The sequence below is a fragment of the Salminus brasiliensis genome, chromosome 14 (assembly GCF_030463535.1).
Source record: "Salminus brasiliensis chromosome 14, fSalBra1.hap2, whole genome shotgun sequence".
Classification (NCBI taxonomy): domain Eukaryota; kingdom Metazoa; phylum Chordata; class Actinopteri; order Characiformes; family Bryconidae; genus Salminus; species Salminus brasiliensis.
In genome coordinates, this window is record NC_132891.1 from 3557865 (window position 1) to 3567864 (window position 10000).

Sequence of the window (10000 nt, forward strand, 5' to 3'; positions counted from 1 at the left end):
ACACTCTAGATTCATACTGGATTGAAATTACACTACAATGATTATTTAGACTGTAAAACTACACACTGTAGATTCATACTGGACTGAAATCACTCCACAATGGTTATTTAGACTGTAAAACTACACACTGTAGATTCATACTGGACTGAAATCACTCCACAATGATTATTTTGACTATAAAACTATGCACAACAGATTCATAAACAGTTATTACTGTCAGATTGATACTGGATTGAAATCACTCAACAGTCATTACTGTCAGACTGTAAAAACTACACACACCATATTTATGCTGGATTAAAGTCGTTCCACAATTACTACTCTCAGACTGTAAACCTAAACACTGCAAATTCATACTGGACTAAAATTGCTCCACAATGATTATTTGATTACATTACACTCTCACCGGTCCCCCACATTTACACACACACATCTGCCAGGCTCCTAACCTCATGCAGGGTGATGAATTGGGTTGAAATGAGCACAGACTGACTCTCTCTCTCACTCTCTCTCTCTCTCGCTCTGTCTCTCTCTCTCTCTCTCTCCTGGGCTTTTTTTTTATCAGGCAGGGGTCACTGTAGTGTAGTCCTAAAGAGAACCAGTTGAAGCTCCTGAACCAGATGATTTTCAGATGGTTTTCACTGCAAACGTGGACCATCCTCAGTGTTTGAGCTTGTCTCGGAGTTTAACTGAAGACTAATTGATTGATTGATTGATTTTTTTTAGCATTGAAGACAAAAATCACATGCAAATGCATAGAGCCCAACTGTACGGTTCAGCTAACATAGGGACTGTGATCCGTGTGAGTGGAGGAGAACGTAGCTCTGATCTGGTGACCCTTTCACTCTGTTATTGATTACATTACACTCTCACCGGTCCCCCACATTTACACACACACCCACACTTACACACACACACATCTGCCGGCTCCTGACCTCATGCAGGGTGATGAATTGGGTTGAAATGAGCACAGACTGAGAGGCAGTTAAAGACAGGCAGCGTTCTACAGTCCCTCCTATATCACCACACTGCCACTGTCAGAGCATCCAAGAGGCAGAGCAGAGCCGTTAGTGAGGATACACACTGTATATGTGTGTGTGTGTGTGTTTGTGTGTGTGTTTGTGTGTGTGACGGTGTGAGTGTGTGAGTGATGATTCCTGTCAGATGGTTATGATCTATGGCTGGCTCTGTCCTTTGAGCCCACCATTGGCCTCCAGTTGTACCCAAAGAATAAGTCACACACATCCCAAAACACACACACACACACACACACACACACAAAGGGTCTATACTGAGGACCCACTGAGGTCTATACTTTTTTTTCATGTTGCAGAGTACATTTTTAAACAACTGAACACTTATATGGCCAAATGTTTGTGGACACCCCTTTCGAAAGAATGCAGTCAGCTACTTTAAGTTGCACCCCTATGATTGTATTTTATATATTTGACAATATTTTGAGCAGTAGAACAGTCTTGCGTGATGGTTTGGTGACTTTTATTAATAATTGATCAATAGTTCTGATCAGAGCCCCCACTTGTAAGTCTTCTTGGAATTTTGTCTTGCCACTGTAGCCTTTGGCTGCTCACTTAGGTTTTATTGTGTTGTGGATCTCCTGTTCTCTTACTGGTTCCTGGAAAGCTGCTTTGTGACAATGCCAGTTGTAAAAAGCGTTATACAAAAAATTAGATTTGACCATTAGGAATATTATTAGTATTTATTCTAATATTATTGTTTTAATGAGGAACAAAAACACTCACTGTCCAGATAAGCAACTTTACAGTTCTGATTTTCACAGGGGGCTAAAACTTTTAAACAGTACTGTGTATACTGTGTATATAAAAGTCAAAGCTCTCTGACATTATAACTGGAGCTCAGGCTAAATCACAGTCAGTGGTCAGAATGCTATCAGAGTTGGTATGTTGGTCAGAAGAACAGTTCTAGAAGGTCCAGTTCTACCAGCAGCTCCGCTTTCTCCAGTGGTTCTTGGCTTGGACATCTTAAGAAACTCTTTTACTCTTGGTATAGAACTCTTAAATAATGTGGCAAAATGTTGAAAAGGTTCTTTATGGAAGCAGAAATGGTCCTTCTGGAGACAGCATTACACATTAGCAGCAGGACGCCACAGTATGAGGAAAAAAACAAACATAAAAGGGGGGAGAGAGAGTCAGGGCGGCAGAGATAGAGAGGGATGAGCTGAGAAATGAAATAGTACACAAATAGCAGAGAGTGTGTATGTGTGTGTGATGGTAGAACGGGAGTGATTCAGCATAGTCAGGCTATGATTTATTAATAGATAATAATAATAATAATAATAATAATAATAATGACACTGGCATAATCTAGTGCTTCAAGTTAGTCCATAGCCAAAATTGAAAGGTGCATGTATTTGTCACTGTACAGCAAAATGTGTCCTCTGCATTTAACCCATCTGTGGTAGTGAACACACACACACTAGTGAACAAGGGGCAGTGAGTACACACACACACAGTTGCGGGCAGCCAACTCCAGCACCCGGGGAGCAGAGAGGGTAAAGGGCCTTGCTCAAGGGCCCAACAGTCACAGCTTGCCGAGCCTGGGAATCGAACCCACAACCCTGTCATCAATAGCCTGGAGCTCTAACCACTGCTGAGCCACCACTGCCCCTTAACCATGGCTCAGGTGTGTTGCTGAGAAGAAAATCCCATTACTAGCCAGAGGATGCAGCAGTGTTAGTGTAGTCATGCAGTCATGCAGAATTTCCTCCAGTGTCAGCAGCTTTAAAATACAAGAAGAAAAATAGCAGAGCCATTGGTCAGTCGTCCATGCTTCGCAATTTATCCGGCAAATAAGGTGCGGACAAAAGTATTGGGACACCTGCTCATTCATGGTTTCTTCTGAAATCAAGGGGATTAAAAGGAGTTGACTTTGCTTTGGTTGGAGTAACTGTCCCTACTGTCCAGGGTGGAAGGCTTTCTACTAGATTTTGGAGGAGTATTGCTGTGAGGATTTGATTGCATTCAGCAACAAGAGCATTAGCGAGGTCAGCATGTTGGATAATCACCTTTCCAACTCATCCCCAACTCCCAACTCATCCTGAAAGTACTGGATGAAGCACTATCAATCATTTCAGAGAACACAGTTAAATACAGACTAATGATTAATAATACATGCATATTTATTTGAAGTTTTTGTACTCAGGATATTATCTGATAGGACATGTTCAAAGCAATTCTAGCCAAATCTGTCTTCGGATAGAAGGCGTATTTAGTGAAAACCATTAGAAAGCTATTCAAATGCATTAGAAGACCTCCACAACCACACTGCAAATGACCCTTTTTGCAAAAGCTTTTACAAAATTAATGATCTGCAATGCCTGAGGTTGAATAAGAACAAGCTTTGTGATTAAAATACATTACGCCCCAACCACAACTCCACATGTACCTGAGGATAAGGGAGTGATAAATGAGAGACAGACTGAAATAGAAAAAAGGAAGATTTGCAGGGCGGAGAGGTCACATAATTGACAAAGCTGTGATTTTTGATAAATGTCAGTAATGCTAATTACTGGAATTATGATAATTAAAAATTTCTTAACCACATAATACATCCACATTTATTTATTTTATTCCAGAAGGAAGAATCAGGTCCGAAAAGCCTAATTGCATGGTTCAATTCCTCTATCCAGCTCTTACAAGTTCTAAATGCCTTCGAATGGCCACCCAGCCCAACCTGCTGGAAGACTGCCCGCTGATGTCCCCTCTACCTGCGTCAGACCAGCTGCCACCTACCAGTCCAACCATCAGGGCACCCACCCACCGCCATCAATACCAGACCAGCGGCACACCCTCCTACCACTGCTACCTGTTTAATGACCATGTTCAAACCTAAATGGACTCTTAACCATCTGCCACTATTAATATCACCACTATTAACTATCTGCTGTATCTGGTTTGGTCATTTTTTTGTCAATAATTTATAAATAGTTCTGATCAGAGGAGGACGGGTCGGGACCCCCTAGTGAGTCTTGGTTCCTCCCACGGTTTCTTCCTCCAGCTCTGAGGGAGTTCTTCCTTGCCACTGTCGCTGTTGGGGCTCACTGGGGGTCTTTGATCCGTCATGTCTTACGTTATTTCTTTTTTGTCTCTGTCTTTTACTAATTACTAATTATGTAAAGCTGCTTTGTGACGACAACAGTTGTAAAAAGCTATACAAATAAATTTGACTGCATATCACCAACTACTTATTCTTATCTGCTTCTGGTCAGGGTCGTGAAGGGTCGGCTGTTGAGAATCTGCATAAACAAATGGGTTCTTGCTTCCCTCTAATGTTTGAGCAGATTGTATGTTTTTAGGTGTATAATCTTCTATATTATCCTATAACCTTCATATTTCCTTTCTGTTCCAGCAGCTGCTTATCTCACGGAGAAGCCAGTTACATATATGTAACATAGTCAAACTCAGTCACCAAGTCTTCTACCCTAGAGGATGAAAGTGGGGTCTCGTCTGGGATACAGAATCAAAATCTGAAAGCCCACATTTCATCCTCTATGTTAGAAAACTTGGTGACTGAGTTGGGGGCTTGTCCAGGATCTAGGATTTAAAAGTACAGGCACTTCCATAAGAAAAAACAAAATTAGGGCTCGTCTGGGATCCTATAATAAAACAGGTGTTTCAGTAGTATTTTAAAAAATTAAGCTTACAGAAAGGGTTGTTTAGAGGCAGGTGATCGCAAGTTTGAGCCATTGAGAAATCTCGAGCCACGTTGCTTTGCCATCAGTGTCCAAATCCTGAAGGAGCACAATTGGCCCTGCTTTCTCCAGGTGGGTAGATGGCGCCTTCGTCCCTCGTTACTATTAAGAGTTGTTGGCCAGCACAGGCGTCTGTTAGCTTGTGCGGTACAGCACAAGGACCTGGATCTAAGGACACATGGTAAATCCTTAACCTCCTGGTATCGGGAGCATTGCTAGTGCTAGGGGGAGCTATGAGCGAGTCGGTTAATTGGCAGTGCCAAATTAGGAGAAAGAAATCTACAGATGTCTCTATGAGGGACCATTTTTGACATCTTCATGAGATCTGTGAGTGTTTCAAAGTATAAAGTATCTCCAAACCGAACCATAAACTCAAGCCAAGAACAATTAAAAAGGCTTTATAAAGTATTTATCTCTCATTGATTTGCTAGCTCACTCAGATAATCTCTCAGAGTGAGGGATGGGAGCTTGGCTTGTAGACTGGCAGGACTTGTAATCTGCCCTCCCGCAAACCCTCTATGCCAAAAACCCTTAGAGGATTTGAACCAGGAGAAAAGAGCTAGGGATCCGTACAGAGCTGGAGCTAATGCTTGGAGTCAATGCTAGCAATCCATCTAATCTTCAATAATCTTCTCATGCCGTGAGGTGTCAGATCAGACAGTAGCTGTCACCAAACACTTGCTTTTTGACAAGCTCAGTCATCTTCATGTATATGAATGTATTATTTTCCCCCCAAAAAATAGTCACCTTAACCTCATCGTTTTAGCTCTTCTTTGATCCATGTTCTGACTTAGTTTTTTACTTTAGGTCTTCAGTCTAAAGGAGTGTCCAATTAGCTGGGCATAGCAGGAAGTAGCTGAGACCTACACATGATGATGGGATTTGGACTGCAAATGACTATTTTACCAAGTCCATAAGATTAGAGGTCTTTAAATGGACTCTTTCCAGCGATTGTTTCTTATCTAGAACTACTTTACCAGTCAGTGCTTATAGGATACCCTGGGGTTCTCTACATGATTCAGGGTGTAATTAGAGTGTAATTACTTAAATATTCAACAGTGCAACACAACCTCAAAACATTAGGCAATATTGCACATTGCATTATCCACCCCTAAACAATCACTTTTACTCTAAAAGTGTACAAAATTAAAATAATATTGCTAGAAATGTGAACAGTCTTTTTTAATGTAATGCCTTTTGAGGATCAGTTCATCTTACACCTCCAGATTTGTTACTCACAGTAAGATATTTATTAAAAATAAATGACCAAATGTTTTTTTTTTAATTGTCTAATTTTCTTCAGGTTATTCATCTTTCTTCATGGATTGTATGTGGGGTTGTTTAGAGTTACCATCCTGCTGTAGAAGCCATCTGCTTTCCATCTTTTTTTTTATCTTAGTTTTTTTACAGATGGTACAATGTATGCTATCACACTTTGATGGTATTTAATGGAATCAATGGTTTCTTTTACCAGTGAACTATTCCTTATGCCACTGGCTGCAACACAAGCTCAAAGCATTAGGCAATATTGCATATGTCACAGCGGGTTAGGCCAGACACAGAGGGATGAACACTCATAAAGATGGATCCAATGCAAGTAGTTTTATTAACAAAACAAGACAAATAAAAGGGGGCAAGTGAGACAAAAGGCAGCAAGACGTGAACAACAGTGATCAACAAAACCAGAACATGGCAAACCAGAGGGCGAAAACCTGACCTGACCTGAGACCTGAGACTGGGGGTTTAGCTGGGGAACCAGCTACTTGGCAAGAGCGGCTAGGCCGACCCAACCTGGAACTGCTGCAGGGAAGTGGGTTGCCTAGCTGAAGCGAGAGTCGTGGGTATATCTTGGGAGCGAATCAGTAGATGCTGCTCGAGAACATGGACAAAGAACCGAAACTGGCCTAAACGCACCGTGATCCGTGTCCAGAACCTTTTGAGTTACCTCAAGGTCCTAAACTAGCAATTCTTGGCCAGGAGCTCCGGCCCCCAGCCTCACTGCAAGACACACTGCATCAAACATGAACACAAATGAACATGAATCAAACACACATGAACGTAACTGAACTAGAATCGAGTCTCTGAATTGACACACATGAATGGAAATGCACCAAAAGTCCACCTTCACTCCACAATTGTACAAAACCAAAATAATTCTGCTAAAATGTGGACTGTAATTTTAAATGTTGATGCGTTTTGGGGATCAGTTCATCTTCTACTCAAAATTTGCTACTAATAGTAACACAATTATAAAAAAATAGATATTTTCACCCAAAGTTTCTCCTTAATATTAAATAATCGAAGAAAACTTATGCATATGTAATTATCCCGAGTGTGATTTATTTATTTTTTTATTGACAAATTTCCTTTAAATTATTTATTTTTATCGTGGAGAGTTTGTGGGTGTGGTTAGGGTCTTTCATTTTTACAGGTCTAATGGGTATGGTATCACACCTTGGTGGTATTTTATGGAATCTGCTGTTCTCTCTACCAGTGAACTGTTCCTCATGCCACTGGCTGCACAACACAACTCAAGCTCAGAGCATTATGCAGTATTGCATATTGGATTATCCGCCCCTAATTGATCCCCTTTACTCCAAAATTGTACAAAAATGAAATAATTTTGCTAAAATGTGGAATGTAATTTTAAATCTATTTTTTTTTATGTGTGTAATTTTCTTTAGGTTATTAATTTGATGAATCATGAATTGTTTGTAGGTGTGTTTAGGGTCACAATCCTGTTGTAGAAGCCATCTGCTTTCCATCTTCAGCTTTCCATTTTTCTTGCCCAAAATGTGGATTGTCATTTTTAATTTTATGCCTTTTTTGGGATCAGTTCATCTTCCATTCCAGATGTGCTACTCAAAGTAACACAATTATTAAAAGATATTTGTTTACCCAAATTTTCTCTCTAATTTTAGATATCCAATTACCCAACCCACTCTTCAGAGCTCTCCCCGATCACATGGGAGTGGATGGAGTGTAATGTTTTGAGATTATTCTGAAATGAGGGAGGAACGAGTCTCCTCACAAACCCTTTTCTAATGCAGCTTTGAAAATGACACAAAACAACATCTGGAAAAGGTCCTTTTAGCAGCATGAGGATTTGGGGAAGTCGGTTTGGGCAAGCTTCAAGCTGATAAGAAAGACCTGAAGGTGCTTTTCTTTTCTTTCCAGTCTTACCACTTTGAGAACACAGCATAATTACTCTTAATAGCCATGACCTGAGAGAGTGAATAGAAAGTTAGACCACCATGTGTTTCTCATTCTACAAGCTAACAGCTCAGCTTGCTTTGAGGGTACACACCAGTAGAGAGAAAGAGAGAGAGAGAGAGAGAGAGAGAGAGATATTTGAGAAATTAATGGAAATGGGCTTGAAAATGGGGGACTGACAATATGCCAGGATATCCGAACATGGCATGAAAATGGTATGTAAAAGATCATCTGGGAAGCTTTTCTGACAGAGAAGCCACTTAGAAGGAGTGATGGTGCAGATGCTCATCTGAGAAACTGAATGAAAAATTGAGGGCTTGTTCAAAAACCAGGATTTCAAAGGCAAGCCTGTTCAGGATCCAGGATGTCCCTTTGTCTGGGATCTAGGACCAAAAAGTGCCAGCTCTTTCAGAAGCCAGAGTTTGGGGGGGAGATGGGGAGAGGGGGGATATTGTACTAAAAATGAGGGCATGTCTGGGTTTATAGATACATATTCATTTAAAGGGCAAGTGGGAGAGAAAGAAAGGACTACAGAAGGAGAGAGATGCTAATATCCTAACTGTAATCTTTCTTCTCCTCCTCTATTGGTCGTTGACAAAAGAGCGAAGTTCCTTTTTGAGTTGTGCACCATTTGGGAGGTTTTCTGCATTAAGGCTGGCCTGTAGTCAACTTTTTTATTACTTATTTACTTATTTAATGGAATCTGCTGTTCTCTCTACCAGTGAATTGTTCCTCATGCCACTGGCTGCACAACACAACAAAACTCAAGCTCAGAGCATTATGCAATATTGCTTATTGGATTATCCACCCCTAATTGATCCCCTTTACTCCAAAATTGTACAAAAATGAAATAATTTTGCTAAAATGTGGAATGTAATTTTAAATTTTTATGCTTTTTGGGGATCAGTTCATCTTCTACTCAGGATTTGCTACTCACATTAACACAATTATAAAAAATAGATATTTTCACCCAGTGTTTCTCCTTAATATTAGATAATCGAAAGGGCAAGTGGGAGAGAAAGAAAGGACTACAGAAGGAGAGAGATGCTAATGTCCTGTCTGTTATCTTTCTCCTCCTCCTCTATCGGTCGTTGACAAAAGAGCGAAGTTCCTTTTGAGTTGTTCACCATTTGGGAGGTTTTCTGCATTAAGGCTGGCCTGTAGTCAACTTTTACTTATTACTATTACTTATTTACTTATTTATCTTATTTACTTTTTTTTTTCTGTCTTCTAAAGTATCTAACGTTAGCATTATATCCATGTGTTGTTTAGGATTAGCCACACTGGTCTTGGTAAGACTGTAATATGTCCTACAGTCCATTTCTGCTTTACTTTATGAGTAATAGGCATTGTTTTATGTTAATGATGATGACATTTGTTTTCAATGCAATTTAATTAAGAGTGCAATTAAGAGTCATTTGCAATAACCTGTAAATAATATTGTTATTGCTTTTTTTACTTCTTATTTATATTGTGTATATAGTGTAATTTATTTATCTACGTTTTTGATATGACCTGAGTGTCTTGCTATCCCTTTCTGCTGTGACACTGAGAATTTCCCCACTGTGGGACTAATAAAGGAGTATCTAATCTTATCTTATCTTAAGGAAACACTCCCTTGAGAGGAAAAAACCTTGAGAGGAACCAACTAGGACTCAAAAGGGGAACCCATTTGACACTGGATAATAAAAAAAAGCAAAACAGGAATAAAAAATAAACAATAAAACGAATCTGAATCAAGAAAAAATTGTAAATGTGGCGTCAATCCATACAGATAAACAGTCACAAGCAAAGTCGTGAATCGTGAAATGTGCACTTTACTAATCCCCCACTAACACACAGCTATTGAGAAGTATAAGTATACATCATAAGTCATGACTATATATATATATATATATATACATACATATATATATACATATATATATATATATATATATATATATATAGTCATGATATATATATATATAAAATTAGACTAGAGATCAAATTGAAGAGAGCACCCTACATGATCAGTTTCTCTTTTTTTACTATTTATAGGCAGTTTGTTTAGGTAAA

At 39.5% G+C, this 10000-nt stretch overlaps 1 protein-coding gene across 1 annotated transcript in view; it reads right to left on the reverse strand.

Annotated features, from left to right (window-relative positions):
• Nucleotides 1-10000, reverse strand: part of opn7b (opsin 7, group member b) — an 87630-nt gene that overhangs the window by 20253 nt on the left and 57377 nt on the right. The gene's annotated exons all lie outside the window — the stretch shown is intronic.